At 44.7% G+C, this 19,398-nt stretch overlaps 1 long non-coding RNA gene across 2 annotated transcripts in view; it reads right to left on the reverse strand.

Moving 5' to 3' along the window:
- LOC135205433 (uncharacterized) overlaps window positions 1-19,398 on the reverse strand; it is a 110,685-nt gene that overhangs the window by 88,540 nt on the left and 2,747 nt on the right. For both annotated transcript variants that reach the window (XR_010312530.1, XR_010312531.1), the window contains exon 2: window positions 861-973. This is a non-coding gene — a long non-coding RNA (uncharacterized LOC135205433). The remainder of the gene's footprint in view (window positions 1-860; window positions 974-19,398) is intronic.

The raw sequence follows: 19,398 nt of genomic DNA on the forward strand, positions 1-19,398 counted from the left end.
GGACGCCTGACCGGTGGGGATTCTCTGAAACCCCTTACGGCTTTCGACATTCCTTCTCCCCTGGGCTTGGGAGCTTGAAAGAGGTCTAGGCCTGGGAGCGAGACAGAGCCGATCAGACGCACCCTCCACTGCAATGGGGGAACACTAGTAATCAACTTCTCACCTTTCAATAGCTCGCATTTTGAGCCACAATCCTTGTCTTCAAATTGCAATTATGAATTTGAAGTTTCTGCGAAGTAAGAAGGTGATGAGGATGCAACACTACTAGTACTGTTAATACTCTAATTGCTCGTTAGTACGAGTTTCTAAAAAACTTTTAAAAGAAACGTATCTAGTTACATGCTTTACTGACTCCCTAAAGTAGGAAGTCAGTATATTTCCTCAATCAATTCTAACACTTATTACACATATTAATGTATAAATATTAATATTTCCCTTTCTTGCAACTATGTGAGTGTCTAACCGAAAATTTCGGTAGTTACACGTCATATATTCTTCGAAATTTTCGAAGCCAAATTCATTAAAAAGTTAATAAAAGCGTATGCCGAACCAAAGACCCAGTACTTCCCCTCAAAAGACAGCCCAGAAGATCGATGGCGATGAAAACGAAAATCAAGTCAGGAGGTAGCAACAACTATGTTGACACTACCGCGACAGAGAAAATCTGGTTCTAGAACGGGAACGGTTCCTATTCCTGCCACCCAGCGGCAGGGGTAGATCACCTGACCTACCTGCAGCGTGTGCCGCGAAACTGAATTTCTGTCGGACGTCAGAGACATAAGCTAAGTATATATCTGCCGGGGAAGTTGCATGTACAAAAACCCAAACTCCAATGGAAGCTACAGTAATAAAAAAAATACCTGAAGCCGTCATCTTTGATACCTGAAGCATCACCCAGTAGAGTCATCAAAAGACATACTGTTGCAGTGTATGTTACCAGTTCTCAAATTCTTCAAGATAAATTCTGCCATATCTAGAACAAATAAAAATAAAAGAAAATTACCACAAAGGAAATAGCTGCACAAATTAACAAAACAAAACATATAACTTTGTATAAAGAAATGTTAGTCATCATCACCATGGCCTACATTTTAGTAGTCAACTTATCCTTGTCCAGGGACACCCACCATCTGGAATCTGCTTTGTAGGTTACATATTACGTCGTCAAGGGAATTATAACTGTACGTCCCTACAAAGATATCCTAGCGCTCAATAAATTACTGGTCTAAAGTCACTTCTTGATGCATTTCCTGTCTATGCTATCAAATGATAGGGATATGAAGTGGTCAGCTTGAAGAAGGCCTCCCAGATTTAATGACCAATAAGCCTTATAAGAACTGGAAATAAACCACCACCATGTTTTTATTTATTTAATTATAGAAACATGAAAAATAAATCTTAAGGGTATAAAATATGTTTTCATAACCAACTAACAAAAACTGAATAATGATCACCCCTTCATTCTTCTGCCTCTTCGAAGAATTACTCATTTTTGATAATGAAAATGATTTAGGTGCTCTTGTCTAGGTTCTGGTACGGGTTCCAAATAGCTTCAGCACTGGATGGATCTGCAGGCAAGCTTAAACTATTTGGCACAACATACATACGTGTTAATGAATGAATGTCCCAAGTAATTATAGTAAACTATATTAGCTGACCTGACCAATTCCTTACCTGCATCCAAAACTTTCATCAGAAGCAATTCCAGATCAACGGTAGAGGGTATTAATTTACATACCTTAACTGAAGTAGTCTCTGCTCTTTCCATTAATAAGTGCAGTCTCATATTGTTTAACAACAGGAGTTAGGTTAAGCATTACAGCTTTGTGGGTTGCCTGAATAAATTCAACTTTGTCAAGCAAAGGAACATACATGATGCTTTCAAACATGTCAATGAAGTAAAACAGAGCAAGGAACTGATAGCCAATTAAGCAGTGAAGCAGTAAAGAAATTACTTCTAGCAGAAGAAATGCCTTCTGTGAAGAAAGTTGTTGGAAGCTGTACAAAGGAGATCTGACTGAATGAAAACTATGGGCTAAAATAAAATCCTACTTTGACTTACTGAGGTATCTAGATGCAAGGTAATACTGTTGTATTGCATGTAACTGCCAAGGCCTGCTTCTTTTGGGAGCTGGACAGTGGTGGAAGTCCCATGATTTTTCAAATGATCTCATTCCACAATAACAGTGTACTTACATAGTAAAAACAAAGTAAGTGCAAGCAGTCATGTTCCTATACGGATATGCAAAAGGAAGTCAGAATTCATCAGTTTTTAATACAGAAGTCAAAAGCTATTAGTGCTTAGCTGTTCAAATGGCCTTGTGGCCTTAACGATTATCCACTTGTTTTTCTCAGTCAGTATAAGGCCGTCCAGCGCCTGCACAGTACAAGGACTCTGAATGTGAGAGGTGACCTTTCTATATTCCTGTAGGAACAGCATGGGTTATATCACACACACAGAGACACAGGGCACTATCTGCATTTCAAAAATTTTCAACAGAGTACGTAGTTCTACAGCTTCTTATAAGTTACTTGAATAAAAATGTGGCAAACAGATTTCAACAAGATACTCTTGTTGAAGGCTTTACAATAAGCCACAGGATTTGACTTGACATATCAGGTTTGTTTCAGAATTCATAAGGAAGCAGGTTTATGTTTTTCTTAAACTGTAAAATGAGTTACATTACTGTAATGCATGAAGAAAATGAAGCAGGAACAACAGGCACTGATGGCCCAATATACTATGGTAAAAGAATATTAAACCCATTGAAATATTTTAAAGCTGCTCAATAATTGCTGTATCTCCCAAAAAGTAATGAGAAATATTACTGTTGTTATATGCAATCCAAGCCACCCCATAATTAAATCTGTCAGTAACTCTCATGGTGACATCATACGCTATAGAAAATACTTGATAATTCCTTTAAAAAAGTAGAGTTATTTTGGTGAATATGCATAACAGATTGCATTTACATAATCATGATCAGTGACAACCTAAAGTCAAACCAAAATGACTACAAACATGTAGTACATTTTAGATGCAGCCACTTTTACCAGATTTGATTCATAAAACCTTGACTTGAGTTGGGATATCGTGTAGATGTGGCAAACATTTTGCCACCGCTTCCTACATGAGGTCAGATGAGGGTAAACAGCTTGTAAGAAACATAAGCTCGTGAGAAAACTGAAATTTGATGAGTAAAGGATGATTTATAATACAGAAAATAACACTACATAAAGATTTTAAATCACATATGGTTTTAACCATAGGTTAGGATAAGAATGACACAGTTTCTCATTATGTAAATGAATTACGCAAATGCCCAAAATTTAGCCTAGGCTCACTAACAAAACTAATTATACAATGAGACAAAAAAATTGATTCCTCAAGTGATTGTAAATTGTAGAAAAAGTCAGCCTTGTCCCGGAATGGTCTCCTGCTTCTGGGCAGCCCATGGGAAGGATAAGTAGGATTTTATGACTGGAATAAAGAAAACCTAACTGAAGGAGGCAGACTAACTGTAGTTGGATAATAAGTCAAGAAGAAGTTTGGCAATGTAGCTTATAACAGCCACGTTAGTAGACCAACAGGTATTAAAGTCTAAATTTCTTAAATATGATATTGTAATGATACAATTAAGTTTGTTCATACTTACCTGACAGATATATATATAGCTGTATTTTTCCGAATCCGACAGAAATTTAAACACTTACGACACACGCAGTGGGAGTCAGGTGGTTAGTACCCATTCCCGCCGCTGGGAGGCGGGTATCAGGAATCATTCCCATTTTCTATTCATAATTTTATTTCCACTGTCTCCTGAGGGGAGGTGGGTGGGTACTTGATTATATATATCTGCCAGGTAAGTATGAACAAACTTAATTGTATCATTACAATATTCATTTTGTTCATGAAACTTACCTGTCAGAATATATATATAGCTGAATCCCACCTTTGGTGGTGGGATAGACAGAATAGAAGATTTTAGGAAACATATATATGCAGATAATTGATATCTTGATTTCCTTACCTGTTAGCATAGCTGACTTCGTGGTTACTGCCGCGTAAGTCTGCTTGTGCTACTAGAGTTGCCAGCGAGGTAGAGACCTATATAGCTGGTGCACTCCAGATGATCTGTCAACAGGGGCGAGACCACGACGTGACTAGACCATTGACCATACAAATGAGGGCAACGAAGTAAAAACCAAACACCTGGCGTAGCCTACCAAAAGTATCCCACATAGACTAAGCTAATGGAAGGGAGATCCGCCGTAGGCGGTCAACCCCACAACCATAACACAAGTTAAAAACTCCCCTAAACCATTAAAGGATAGGATGAGCGCTACCTCCTGCCCCCAAAACAGTGTCTGCAGCGACGTATGGTCCGAGGCGAGTAACAATTTTCGTATGTTGCTTTCACCTCCCGCAGGTAGTGTGAAGCGAACACCGAATTGCTTCGGCCAATAAGTGGCGCCCAAAATATCTTTGATTGCCATATTTTTGTGAAAAGCCACCGAAGTAGCAATAGCCCTCAACTCGTGGGCTTTCACTTTATTTCAGAAGCTCCATGTCACTTTCCACTACCTTTTCATGGGCTTCCTTAACCGTACTTCTTAAGAAGAACGCCAGTGCATTCTTCTGACATCGGAAGATCTGGTGTTTTCACCGAGCACCACAAGTTCTCCGAAGAACCTCTGCATGCTCTGGTTCTCTGCAAATAAAAACTTGAGAGCCCTGACAGGACACAGGACTCTCTCAGCTTCAGGTCCCACTAGCTCCGACAACCCCTTGATCTCGAACGTCCTCGGCCAAGGGTTGGAAGGGTTCTCGTTCTTTGCTAAGAACGTAGACTTAAGGAACAAACTGCACTATGATCCTTGAACCCAATATGCTTGCTTATGACTTGATTTCGCTAACCCTCTTCGCCGTCGCCAGAGCGGTTAGGAAAATGGGTCTTCTTAGTAAGATTCCTAAGCGCAGGCTAAATGGGAGCGGTTCAAATTGACTCGACATGAGAAACTTCAGTACCACGTCTAAGTTCCACGATGGTACTTTAGGTTGGAGAACTTTCACAGTCTCAAATGATCTAATGAGATCATGAATGTCTCTATCATTCGCTAAGTCGAGTCCTCTATGTCTGAAGACCACAGAAAGCACGCTTTCTGTAGCCTTTAATCGTGGAAACGGCTAGTTTCGCTTCTTTCCTAAGGTGAAGAAGGAAATCTGCTATCTGGCTCACAGAGGTTGAGGTGGAGGAAATGCCCTTCCTTCTGCACCAACTTCTAAAGACAGCCCACTTTGATTGGTAAACTGCGATTGAGGAGGGCCTCCTTGCTTTTGGTGGCAATCGCCGTTGCCACAGGTCTTGAAAAACCCCTCGCTCTGGCCAACTTCTTGATAGTCTGAACGCAGAGCGGGGAGGTTTTTGTGGTACCTCTCGAAGTGGGGCTGTCTGAGTAGATCTTTCCTTAGGGGCAGAGTCCTCGGAAAGTCACTAGGAAGGACATCACCTCCCGTGAACCAGTCGGCCGCTGGCCAGAAGGGGGCGATGAGGGTCATTCTCGCTCCTTCTGATGCAGCGAACTTCTCATTACTTCCCCCGAGGATTTTGAATGGGGGAAAAGCGTAAAATGCTAGTCCCGACCAATTCCACAGTAGGGCGTCTACTGCCACTGCTCCCGGGTCCTAGAACTGGGGAGCAATACAGCGGAAGTCTCTTCGTTCGGGAAGTTGCGAAAACGTCCACATGAGGACGTCCCCACAGCTTCCATAGCGCCTGGCATACTTCCTGATGAAGGGTCCATTCCGTCGGCAGAAGCTGTCCTTGCCGACTGAGAAGGTCCGCTCGCACGTTTTCCACGCCTGACACAAACCTTGTCAGAATCGTGACGTTTTGCGACTTCGCCCAAATCAGGATATTCCTCGCGATGACGAACAGAGAAGGAGAGTGAGTTCCCCCCTGTTTCCTGAGGTATGCCAAGGCTGTTGGTGTTGTCCGAGTTTATCTGAACCACTTTGCTGGAGACTTCCTCCTCGAAGAACCTTAGAGCAAGGTAAACCGCTGAAAGTTCTTTTAGATTGATGTGCCAGGACACCTGTTCCCCTCTCCAGGTGCCTGACACTTCTCTCCCTCCCAGTGTTGCTCCCCAACCCGTGGAGGACGCGTCGGAGAACAACACTAGGTCGGGGTTCCGAAGCTTGAGCGAAAGTCCTTCCGCAAGCTTCTTCTTTGGATCCAACCACCATTTGAGGTGCTTTTCACTTCTTCTGTCAAAAACAAGACCTCTTCTAGATCCTGTTTGCGTGACCAATTGCTTGAGAGGAAGAACTGAAGTGGTCGGAGGTGCAACCTTCCCCAGAGAAACAAACTTCTCCAGTGAGGAAATGGTCCCCAGCAGACTCATCCATTCCCTCACCGAGCATGTTTCCTTCCCTAGAAAGGCCGACACTTTGTCCAGGCATTGAAGTTGTCGCCCCTGGGACGGAAAAGCCCGAAAAAGCCACTGAGTCCATCTGAATCCCCAGATAGACCTAAGGATTGAGAAGGAGTCAGATGCGACTTCTCGAGATTCACCAGAAGTCCCAGGGACCTCGCTAACGACAGAGTCGTGTGAAGGTCCTTCAGACAACCTGTCTTGCGATGAGGCTCGAATAAGCCAGTCGTCTAGGTAGAGAGAGATCCTTATTTCCGCAAGATGGAGCCACCTCGCAACGTTCTTCATAAGAACGGTGAACACCATCGGCGCCGTGCTGAGACCGAAGCAGAGTGCCCTGAATTGGAAAATCTTCCCTTTCAGGACAAACCGCAGGTATTTCCTTGATCGGGGATGGATGGGGACGATGAAAGTAAGCGTCCTGAAGGTCTAACGAGACCATCCAATCCCCCGGTCTTAAAGCTGCAAGCACGGATTGAGGTGTCTCCATCTTGAACTTCTGCTTGGTAACGAAGCGATTTAGACTGCTGACATCCAGAACGGGGCGCCACCCCCCCTGACTGCTTCGGCACTAGGAACAGACGGTTTGTACGGAGAAACTCGGAAACTCCGGTCGAAGACCTGTTTTTCACTGCCTGCTTCTCGATCATTTGATCTAGTAGATCGTGAAGCACTTTCTGCTTTTCTCCCTGATACGACGGAGACAACCTCCTTTGGTGTCGAAGACAGCGGGGGTAACATCAGGAAAGGTAATTCTGTACCCCTTCTTGACGATGTCCAGAGACCAAGCGTCGGCACCTCTACTCTTCCCAAGCTTTCGCGAAAATGTAGAAGCCTGGCTCCTACCGGTGTCTGAAGGACTTCCCTCTCACTTCTTGCTCTTGAAGGAGCGGGAGTCTTGCCTCTGAAAGAGCTCTTCCTCGAGGGCTGGCTTCGAGGAAGAAGCGGATCGAAAGGGCTTCGATTTCTTCAAAGCAGAGGACCCAGAAGACGAAGAAGTAGTAGGCTTCCTAGAAGACTGTGCCAGGAAGAAGGTCTTGAGTTGCTTCTCCTGGAGACTGGCAGCTATGTTCCTTACCATAGACTGGGGGAAGAGATGTTCTGAGAAAGGAGCGAAAAGAAGATCCGCTTTTTGCGCTGGTGAGACCGACTTTGCAGTAAAATTGCAAAAAAGTGCTCTTTTCTTAAGTAGTCCCGTGCTGAAATGAGCAGCCAATTCCTCAGAACCATCCCTGACGGCCTTGTCCATGCAAGACAATACACTGGACAGCTCCCCCCAGACTGATGGAATCAGAACTCCTGGACCTGGCATCCAATACTCCCAGGCACAGTCAAGAAAATTAAAGACCTCTAGTGTCCTGAAGAGCCTTTAAGGTGAAAGTCTAACTCGCTATGTGTCCACGAGACCTTCGAGGAAGACAAAAAAGATCTTCTGGTGGCGTCTACAATACTACCAAAGTCTCCTTGAGCTGAGGCTGGAAGCTTAACTCCGACGTTTTCTCCCGTCTCATACCACATACCAGCTTTGCCAACCGAGTCTTGAAGGTGGTAAAGCGAAAGAAGTCTTGCCTGAAGCTTTCCTCTTTTCCATCCAATCATGGACCTTTCTAAAAGCTTGCTCCGTAGAAAGCGACTTCTTCATTCTCACAAAGCCCGAGATCTTAGCAGCTTTGGAAGACGAAAATTGAGAGGGAGGAGTACGTGGAGCTTCAGGTTGGAAAGTGTCCGCAAAGACTGACTGTAGTAACGAGTCAAAACCTTGTAGTCCGTCGAAACTGGAGCCAACTGCTGTTCTTGTTCCCACTTCGACGAAAGCGTCACTAATTTCCTCTTCAGAAAACTGGAGAAGTCGGAGGAAGTAAAGAAGAGTCCCGAGCTTTCTCAAAAGAGAAAGAAACGGCGAACAGGACGGGTTCCGCCTCCTGCTTGTGCTTGCGGAAGTGGAAAACTGACGTCCGTAGGCTGCGCGTTGGCGTCCGAAAGCCAATCTACTGGCGCCGACTGAAGCGCGCTCAAAACGCCGCAGGTGTACTGGCGTCCACTTTGTGCGCGCTGAGCGTCACTGGTGCGCGGCGAGCATCCACTGGTGCGCGACCCGAGCGTCCACTAAAACTCGCTGAGCGTCACTGGCGCATCGCGAAACTTGCACCGAGTCACGTTCGGCGTCCACTAAAGCGCGTTTTGACTTTCACAGAAGCGCGGCTCGGCATCTAAAGAAAACTCGCTTCTTATCCACAAGTTTCGTAGCAGCGGAAACAACCGCTTCACGAGAGCGAGAAACGAATTTCTCGCCTCCTCTAGAAAGTTGCTGGGGAGCAGAACGAACTCTAGAGGGAGACTCAAACGGAGAGAGAGACGAGCGAGGAGAGGGAGAAGGAGAACGCCTCGACCTCTTCCACCGGAGATTGTTGTCCTTCCTTACGGCGACGAGGAACAGTCTCTCTCGAAGGAAAAACATCTCGAAGTTGCTGCTGAAGAGACTGGAGAATCTTGCTTGTAGGTGAAGCCTCCTTTTCTGGGGAGGGCTGATCCTGTGAGCAGGAGAGTGGCGAGGGGACGCCTTCTTGCTACTCCCAGGAACCGCCATTCACGCACCTTAGAGCGACGCGGCGCTCGAAAGAAAACATCTAGGGAAGACTCCGCCTCCGAATAATCCTTACGCTTCTTCTGCGGAGGAAAAGCAGCAAACGCACTATCAGGCGACGAGCAAAGTTCCGGAGAACAACTTGGACGTGAAGCGTCCCGAACGCGAGCCGTCCTTTTCAGCGGACGTGATGCGGTTATGAGAAGCTCCACCCTTGCGCGGGGAGGAAGCTTCAGAAGAAGAAAAGCACTCCTTGAGAAGACGTGCACGCGCACGCTCCTTGGCAGTCTGGGTAGGTTCGTCAGAAGCTGCCGAAGGCACGCCAGATCGGTGGGGGTTCCTCGTAACCCTCCTTCGACTTTCGACATGCTCTCTCCCCGTAATCTGGGAGTCAAGCAGAGGTCTAGGTCTTAGAGGCGGAATGAGGCCGATCTGACGCACCCTCCACTACACAGGGGCACTTTCACTGCACTTCTCTTCACTTTTGCTCTCCAGAGCTAACACTTTTGATTCTAAGTTACGAATCGATTCAAGAATTAGCGATAATGTATTACCTTCTACCGCACTGTCTCAGGGGCCGGAGGCAACACTACAGGGGTAGGAGCATAATCTACAGAAGGAGGGTTAGCAGGAGAATAATTTAAATCTTGCCTACCTGAAACGCTCCTGGAGGAAGACCTCCTTAACCTATCTCGCTCAAGTTTCTTAAGATAGGTTTCATACGCCTTCCATTCCGACTCTGTTAGTCTTTCACACTCCTTACAACGACTTTCAAACGTACAATTTCATTCCCCCTGCAAACTTTACAAACAGAATGTGGGTCTACTGAAGCTTTCAGTAGCCTACCTCTACATTCAGACATGGAACAAAATCTAGCGCTAGCAGAACTAGACCCTGACATCTTGATCAAAGAAAAATCAATACCAAATTCAAATCAAACCAAAGTCAACGTGTGCCAAGCCACCGATCCAATTCAAGATACCAAAGAAAAACCACCAAAAGGATACTCAAGTAGCTAGTAAGTTTCCAAAATCTGGACGGAGGTGCTGCAAAACAGGTGTTTCAGCACCGGCGACAGAAAAATTATGAATAGAAAATGGGAATGATTCCTGATACCCGCCTACCAGCGCGGGAATGGGTACTAACCACCTGACTCCCACGCGTGTGTCGTTAAGTGTTTAAATTTCTGTCGGATTCGGAAAAATACAGCTATATATATATCTGACAGGTAAGTTTCATGAACAAAATATGTAATTAAAATACCTTCATACATAGCCTATAACTATTATTATATATTAAGGTTCAAAACTTTATACTTATGAGTGGTCAAACTGATTCCTACAGCCTTTCCTCATTCCTAATTCTAATTTCTGTTAATTAATTGTCAAATGTTTGGGGTATGTAATACTTTGTGCTGCAGGTTTAAGGGAGGTGTCACTCCTGCCCAGCTAAAATGAGGCAACAAATGTTATGGAAGATAAGTTGGGTTGGGTTAGGGTTATAGGGTATATCCTTGTAATTTACCACATTCTGCTTTCTATTCTATAACTTTTAGTGATAGGCTTGGCTAGACATAAGAACACAAATGAACAATACAATATTTTATTGGCTGTTTTCTTGTACTTTGAACATAACCTATTTCAACAAAGTTCTAGTCACTATTCAGTTGCTTTTGTGGTTTCCCACTTTTGTCTTTCCATACCTGTGATGTACCAGGTGAGGTTAAGAGGGAGAAAAGAAGTTTGCCCCCAGGAAGTCCTCTTGGTGGAAAATTCACAAAGCACAACACAAATACTGTTCATGTGTTTAGAGAGAAATGACTTTATTATACTACTCCATGAATGCAAAAATAACCAAAAAAAAAAAACAAAAAATAGACCTGGGTAAACTTTGATAATGGTGATGAGGGACAGCTTCTCATTCATCCCCTCCATACAAGCAGTTTACATGCACACTATATACCTCTTTATGGTTTACTTACACTTTTTAAAACATCCTTTAACACCAGTCAAACTGAGTCAAATTATTTACTTTTACACTAGTATCTTGACCCAACTTTGGCAACCTGTTGTCTAAGATCTTGTAAACTCTCTCCTTCTTCAGTTTCATTTTCATGGCCTAACTTGGACTATGTAAACCTCTGCCTCTATCTTGATGCTCTAATTTCTCAGTACAGTCAACCCCTGCTACTCACGGACTCGCCTATTCACAGATTTTTCTTTGGAACATACTTACCCATTATTCATGGAAAATTTGCCTATTTGTGGTAATTTTTCCAGATAAATATTTACAAATTATGATATTGTCATGTTACAATAAAGTTTTATACATACTTACCTGACAGATATATACTTAGCTATAGACTCCGTCGTCTCCGACAGAATTTCAAATTTCGCGGCACACGCTAAACCGTAGGGTCAGGTGATCTACCGCCCTGCCCTGGTGGCAGGACTAGGAAACCATTCCCGTTTTCTAATCAGAATTCTTCTCTTCCACCTGTCTCCTGCGGGGAGGCTGGGTGGGCCATTAATCGTATATATCTGTCAGGTAAGTATGTATAAAACTTTATTGTAACATGACAATATCATTTTTATACATTCAACTTCCCTGCCAGATATATACTTAGCTGATTAGCACCCATTGGTGGTGGGTAAGAGACAGCTAACTACTGAAATAGACAGGTAAACAACATATGTTGTAGGTATTAATAAACCTTGGTTCCTACCTTATTAGGCTGAAGACTTCGCGGCTACTGCCTTGGAGTCTGCTTAGCCTCAAGAGCCTCAGCGAGATATTGATCTATGGCTAAGAGTTCTTGTGGGTCTGCCAATGGGGTCTTATCCACTTACTCGGCAGAGCCTAAAGGCCTTTGTCATTGGGTGCTATTCCACTAACATGACAATACACCTTGTTCAAGGAGCACAACACCGATCCCGATCACCTGATCCTAACATCCATGTTAGTTCTAAGATTGCAAGGAGTTATCCCCGAACTCCTTACAAACAACCAAAAACTCGAAACATAATTACACTTTCTTTACATACACACAAAAAAAAATTTTGTACTCCCCGACTAGTCATACATACCCGCTTGATCCCCTTACCAGCAATGACACTATGCTCCCGTGCGACATCAGTGAGCTTGCTAATAGAAAACCAAGCACATTATCTGACAAGAGGTGGGTTTATGTACGATAAAAAAACACCCAATGTTTAAGGATCAGTCTTTGCTCCAAGACCCAGCACTGTATCTGCTGATACAAATGGACCTAGAGAGAAGCACTTCTCATAGGTCACTCTCACATCTTCAGATAATGAGACGCAAACACTGAATTGCACCTCCAATATGTAGTCTCAATGATATTTTTAAGAGACATATTCTTTTGGAACGCCAAGGACGTTGCTACTGCTCTCACCTCATGGGTCTTGACCTTTAGAAGACCGAAGGATTCCTCCGAGCAGTTCTTGTGAGCGTCCGTAATTACGCTTCTCACAAAGAAAGCCAAGGCGTTCTTGGACATGAGTCTTTTGGGGTTCTTCACCGCACACCAAAGACCTTGTTGACAAGCTCCCATCTGTCCCTCTTCCTCTCTAAATAAAATTTAAGAGCTCTCACTGGTTCAGAGACCTCTCTATCTCTCTGCCTACGAGGTTAGATAGACCTTTTACCTCAAAGCTTCTGGGCCAAGGTGGTTTTGACGGGTTTTCGTTCTTCGCCAGAAACATTGTCTGAAAGAACAGATGGCAGCATCTCCTTTGAACCCCACTGTGGAATCTAGAGCGTGCAATTCGCTCGTCCTCTTGGCTGTAGCGAGAGACAAACAGGAATAAGCATTTCCTAGTGACGTCGCGGAAGGAAGCCAGATGTAAGGCTCGAATTTATCCGATGAAAGAATTTCAGGACCCACGTCCAGATTCCAACTAGGTGTTCTAGGAGTTGCTGCTTTTGAAGTTTCAAAGGATCTAATTAGATCGTGAGATCTTTGTTGTCTGCAATATCTAGCCCTCGATTTCTAAATACTGAAGACAGCATGCTTCTGTATCCCTTTATTGTTGAGACAGATAGGTGTGATTCCTCTCTCAGAAAGAGGAGGAAATCGGCAATATTCACTATAGAGGTACTGGAGGAGGACAGCTTCTGACTCTTACACCACCTCCTAAAGACTTCCACTTCGATTGGTATACTCTTCTCGTCGAAGCTCTGCGGGCTCTAGCGATAGAGCCCGCAGCCTTGCGAGAAAAGCCCCTCGCTCTGACAAGTCTTTCGATAGTCGAAAGGCAGTCAGAGCGAGACCTGGGAGGTTGTGATGAAACCCCTTCGAAGTGGGGTTGTCTGAGTAGATCTGGTCTGTTTGGAAGAGATCTGGGGAAGTCCACTATCCACTCCAGTACCTCCGTGAACCATTCCTGGCGGTGGCCAAAATGGGGCTATTAGTGTCAACTTCGTGTTCTTTGAAGCTACGAACTTCCTGAGCACTTCCCCAGGATCTTGAACGGGGGAAAGGCGTATGCGTCCACACCCGACCAATCCAGGAGAAACGCGTCTATTGCGAAGGCTCTCGGATCTTCCACTAGAGAGGCAAAAGATCTCTATTCTTTTGGAGAGGAACGTCGCAAACAGGTCTATGTGAGGTCTCCCCCACAGGGACCAAAGACTTCGACACACTTCTTCGTAGAGTCCATTCTGTGGGAAGGACCTGATTCCTCCTGCTCAGTCTGTCCGCTCTCACATTCTTTATCCCTTGAACAAATCTTGTGAGGAGAGTTATGCCTCTTTCTTCTGTCCAGGTTAACAGGTGTCTTGTTAACTGAAAGAGGGAGAAAGAGTGCGTGCCTCCTTGCTTTGCGTATGTAAGCCAGAGCCGTGGTGTTGTCCGAGTTTATCTGTATCACCCCGCCTCTGACTATCTCTTCGAAGAACTTTAAGGCTAGGTGTATGGCCACTAGTTCCTTGCAATTGATGTGCCAGGACACCTGTTCCTTTGTCCAGGTGCCTGACACCTCCCTTGCCTCCTAGCGTCGCTCCCCATCCCGACTCCGAAGCGTCGAATATAACACTTGGTCTGGGTTCTGCAGGGCAAGCGATACGCCTTCGTTCTTTTGAAGAGGAAGGATCCACCACTTCAAATGATCTTTTACCTCTTGTGGAAGCGGGAAGATGTCCGAGAGTTGTCCGTCTTCCAACTCCACACACCCCTTTCAGGAAAAACTGAAGAGGGCGAAGGTGAAGCCTCCCCAGAGAGAAGAACCTTTCTAGTGAGGACAGGGTCCCTAAAAGGCTCAGATAATCCCTCGCTGAACTGTTCTTTCTCTCTAAGAAGCTCGAGATTTTCGACAAACCTCGAGTGATTCTTTCTCGCGAAGGAAATACTCGAAAACCCCGAGAATCCATCTGAATCCCCAGATAGACCAAGCTCTGGCTGGGGATCAGCTGCGACTTCTCGAGGTTCACGAGTAATCCCAGCGATTCTATCATGTTCCTTGTTACTGATAAATCCTCCAAGCACTGAATCTCCGACTTGGCCTGATCAGCTAGTCGTCCAAGTAGAGGGAGATGTTTCATTCCCTCTAGGTGAAGCCATCTTGCCACATTCGCAATCAGGTTGGTGAATACGTGCGGAGCTGTAGACAGACCGAAGCACAGAGCCCTGAATTGAAAAATCTTGTCTCCTATTACGAACCAGAAGATATTTCTTTGACAAATGGTGAATGGGAACGTGGAAATACGCATCTTGCGAGTCCAGAGAGACCATCCAATCTCCTGGAGAAGAGCCGACATTACTGAAGCGGACGTTTCCATGCGAAACTTTCTTTTTCTGAAACAAAGCGTTCAGAGCGCTTACGTCCAGAACTGGTCTCCACCCCCCCCGATGCCTTTGGTACTAGAAAAAGGCGATTGTAAAACCCCGGGGAGTGTGGATCCTGCACAAGTTCGATGGCCTCCTTTTCCCACATTTGTTCCACCATTTGAAGGAGAGTCTTTCTCATTACAGGGTCTCTGTACCTCGCTGACAGTTCCGAGGCGTAGATGTTAGGGGAGGGCTGTCCTCAAAGGGGATTACATATCCCTTCTTTAGGACCGACACTGACCAAGGGTCGGCTCCCCTTTTTGCCCATACTCCTGCAAAGTTCAGGAGTCTGGCGCCCCACTGGTGCTTGAAGGAGCAACAAGTCATTTGGTTTTCTTGAAAGGTCTAAAGGAAGACCTTCCTCTCTTGTCAGAGCTCTTCTTTCTGGCAGGGGGGCGAGCCGCTGCACCTCCACGAAAGGGCTGCTGAGGAGGACGAGAGTCCTTCTTAATCGCCGACACTACAGGGCGTCCTTTCTTGGACGTTTGTGTTAGAAGGTCCTGTGTCGCCTTCTCAGTTAGCGAGCGAGATATATCCTTCACTAACTGAGAAGGAAAACAGATGATCCGACAGAGGGGCGAACAATAAAGCAGTCCTCTGGCTCGGAGAAACCCCTTTTGATAATAGGGATCCATATACTGATCTCTTCTTCAGGAGACCAGCACCAAAAAGGGAAGCCACTTCTCCCGAACCGTCCTGTACTGCCTTGTCCATGCAAGACAGGACGCTATGGAGAATCTCTGGGTTTTTAAGAAACTCCGGATCTTTAGATTTGTTGGCCAGAACTCCGAGTGACCAATCCAGAAAGTTGAACACCTCTAAAGTGACAAAAAGTCCCTTTAGAAAGTGGTTCAACTCCGAAGTGCTCCACGTCGATCTGACCGATCCTAAGGAGTGACGTCTAGAGGCCTACACTAAATTGGAAAAGTCCGCATCTGCCGAGGCAGGCAGAGAAAGACCCATAGTCTTCCTGGTCCCATACCAAATACCTCTCTTTCCATGTAGTTTGGAAGGAGGCATGCAGAATACCGTCTTTTCCCAACTCTTTCTTCTTGTCCATCCAAGAATCTAAAGAATGGAGTGCCTTCTTCATAGAAATTGCAGGCTTCATTTTCAGAAAGGCCGAAGATTTTGCCGTAGCCGAGCTCGAAAAGAGAGAACGAGGAGAAGGAGGAGCCGCCGGACTAAGAGAGTCTCCAAACTCTTGTAACAATAATGAGGCTAAGACCTTATAACTCGAGAGTCCTCATTTGCCGGAGGTTCGTCATCAGACAAATCATCTAAACCTCGATCAGACGAAGGAGAAAGCTCACGTTTGGAGGGAGAGTCCTTCCAAGACCTCCTACGATCTGAAGGAGAGGAGCTCCTATTTGGAGAAGAGTCATAAATTCCAGGAACGAGTCTCCGACTCCTGCCTCCTGGCTCTTGACTCTTGCCTCCTGACTCCTGCCTCCTGGCTCCTGACTCCGGACTCCTGCCTCCTGACTCCGGACTCCTGGCTCCTGCCTCCTGACTCCTGCCTCTTGGCTCCTGACTCCTGCCTCTTGCCTCCTGCCTCTTGCCTCCTGGCTCTTGCCTCCTGGCTCCTGCCTCCTGCCTGGATGACTCCACACTCCTGGCTCTTGGCTCCTGCTCCTGTTTGACTCCTCACTCCTGGCTCTTGGCTCCTGCCTCCTGGGTTGACTCCTCACTCCTGGCCGGTGCCAGACATCTGATAGGTTCATCCATGTTCGTACAGGAAACCTCACCTCGAGTAGGAGCATGATCCTGGCGGCAGATACCTCCATACGTCTGGAGGATCTTTTGATCAGAAAGGGAAGAGTCTTTCCTTCTAGGAGGCTCCTTGACAGAACTCCTACAAAAGACGAAATCTCTCTTGCATCGCCATCATGAACCTCTTCGTAACCTCCTCTTTATCCTCTTCAGGATGAGGAGGTGGGAAGGAGGGGAGGAGGGGAGAGTCCATAGCCTCCACCTCCTGACTCCTTCTCACTGCTGGTTGAAAGAATGGCTCTTCTTGCCTTCTTAACTCCCGAAGGAGACTCCTCAGGAAGTTTTCCGGGCTCGAATCAATCGTCGGAGCCTTCCAACTCCTCTTGAGTGGTCGAGATCGATCTGAATCCCTCCAATCACGTCTCGGAGATGAAGATCCCGACGACGAAAAACACTCACGCAGGACGCTTTTACAATAGCGATCCTTGGCAGTCTGGGGTGTCACAGAAACCGCCGAAGGGACACCTGATCGGTGGGGATTCTCCACAACCTCCTTTCGGTTTTCGACATTCCTTCTCCTCTGGGCATGTGAGCTTGGAAGAGGTTTTCTAGACCTAGGAGCGTTGTTGAGCCGACCAGATGCCCCCTCCACTACACTGGGGACACTCCATATCACTGTCCACTGAATAATCACTAGCCTTACCTTGTATGGCAGCCATTTTGTTTTCCATCAACTTGAAGGTGCTGCTTTTAGATCCGCAAGTTCTTTCGCTGAATCTACAGGTTCTGCAATAGGAGAAGGGGCTGCAATGGAAGGAGAAGTAGCAATACTTACCCTTGGGGAAGATCCCAAGCTAGGTATTAGTTCAGATCTCGAACTACTTAAACTTCTATAAGAAGCCTTCCTCACTCTTTCTCTCTCTAACTTTTTTAAATAATTAGTTAGATTCTTCCATTCGTTCTCACTCAATTCTCACTTCCTTGCAAGTATTAGTAAAAAGAACATTCATACTCCCTGCAACCCTTGCATTACAGTGTGAGGGTCTACCGAAGCTTTCGGCAACCTCACCTTACAGCCTACATTCAACAAAACGTCTCACAACCATTCCAGAGTCAGACATTTTTTAAAGAAAAATCCAAAATCAAGTCCACAAACAGTACCACAAAAGCGTATGCCAATCCAACAATCCAGATACGTCACCAAAAGTCGGTCAAGAAGATCAATTGCCGGTGAAAAAGAAAAACCAATCGAGAGGAACCAACAACAATGTTGATGGCTCGGACGACAGAAGAATTCTGATTAGAAAAGAAAACGGGAATGGTTCCCAGTCCTGCCACCCAGGGCAGGGCGGTAGATCACCTGACCTACCGGTAGCGTGTGCCGCGAAATTGAAATTCTGTCGGAGACGACGGAGTCTATAGCTAAGTATATATCTGGCAGGGAAGTTGAATGTATAAAAATTGTATTTTCATATAATTTTCACGACTAAATGCACATTTTGTGGTAAAACTATTAAAATACTCAGGTATAAGCATTTTTAAAGAGATTTTTGTGTTCTAACTATCAAAATAGGCAGTTCTAAGCATTTTTGGAGGGGTTTTAAGTATTTGTGGATTTTAGCTGTTCGCGGGGTCTGGTACCCATCCCCTGTGAATACGGGGGGTCTACTGTATGTGCATGCCTATACTCTGTTTTTTTCATCTGTCCATCTTTGGCCTGTGGTGTTTTGTTTGGTAACACTGCGTCCCGGGCTTTAGATAGTTACGCTATGTGTAAGTTTTAGGTATAAAAAGGATATCTGGGTGTACATTTGCAACTGAAAGTGTGTTTTAATAATTTACTGTATGCGAATTACACCGTTAATATTCGAAATAGGATATTATTATGATCGTTGAATGTAAGCTGAATGTAACTATCTCAAGCCCGGGACGCAGTGTTGCCATACAAAAACACCACAGGCGGATGGACAGATGAAAAAAACAGAGTATAGTAAAACTGAAGACTACTAGCCAGCAAACCCCTCTAGGTTTGGTAAGTATCAGTTTTTGTGCAAAATGGTAGCCATGTTTAGTACAGCTATGCTCAGAATTGATGCTACATAACTATAGGATTTGTTCAAAATTCACTAACTGGCAACCTAACATACTCCATTTTTATCAATTATTTCAATGCAAAAACACAATTATTGCATACAACAAAGCCATACGTATGTTTCATAAAAGCGAAATCGGTCATACATCAAAACTGTAAGTAAATATCATGTGTAGCCAAATTTTGGAAAAACAGTTATGAAACACTAAAAAATTTCATTCAATCATTGCCGATACATTTGAAAAAAAGTCATCCTCACACATTGGTTCAAATGTTTAATAAAAAACAAAAAAACAAAATTGACATAACACTAATATTGCTCCAATGCAACCATAAAAATTTATATAGTCCTATTTGATTGATTTTGTGCCTCAATACTGAATGAATAAATACTAAAGTAGAATGCTTCCACTGATATCAATGGGCGAGAGGAGCACGTGTGGTGTGATGCAGCCATTAGAGTGGTGGGGAGAGATGAACCACCTGATATAACATAGGTCTACGATGAGTAGCAACAATGAAATTATCTTGAAACCATTTATTTTATATTAATTTTTTTGTTAGATAAATATTTGGATTTTCATAAAAATAAAATTATTTTAGGTTATATTTCTTAATCACTTAAAAAATCATGGTTATACTATTTCTTAATCACTTAAAAAATTATGGCTTACTAGCAAATATTTGCCTATCCTCTTATTCTTTTGTTAAAGCCAAGTTCCTAGA

This window comes from Macrobrachium nipponense, chromosome 11 (assembly GCF_015104395.2).
Source record: "Macrobrachium nipponense isolate FS-2020 chromosome 11, ASM1510439v2, whole genome shotgun sequence".
NCBI lineage: Eukaryota > Metazoa > Arthropoda > Malacostraca > Decapoda > Palaemonidae > Macrobrachium > Macrobrachium nipponense.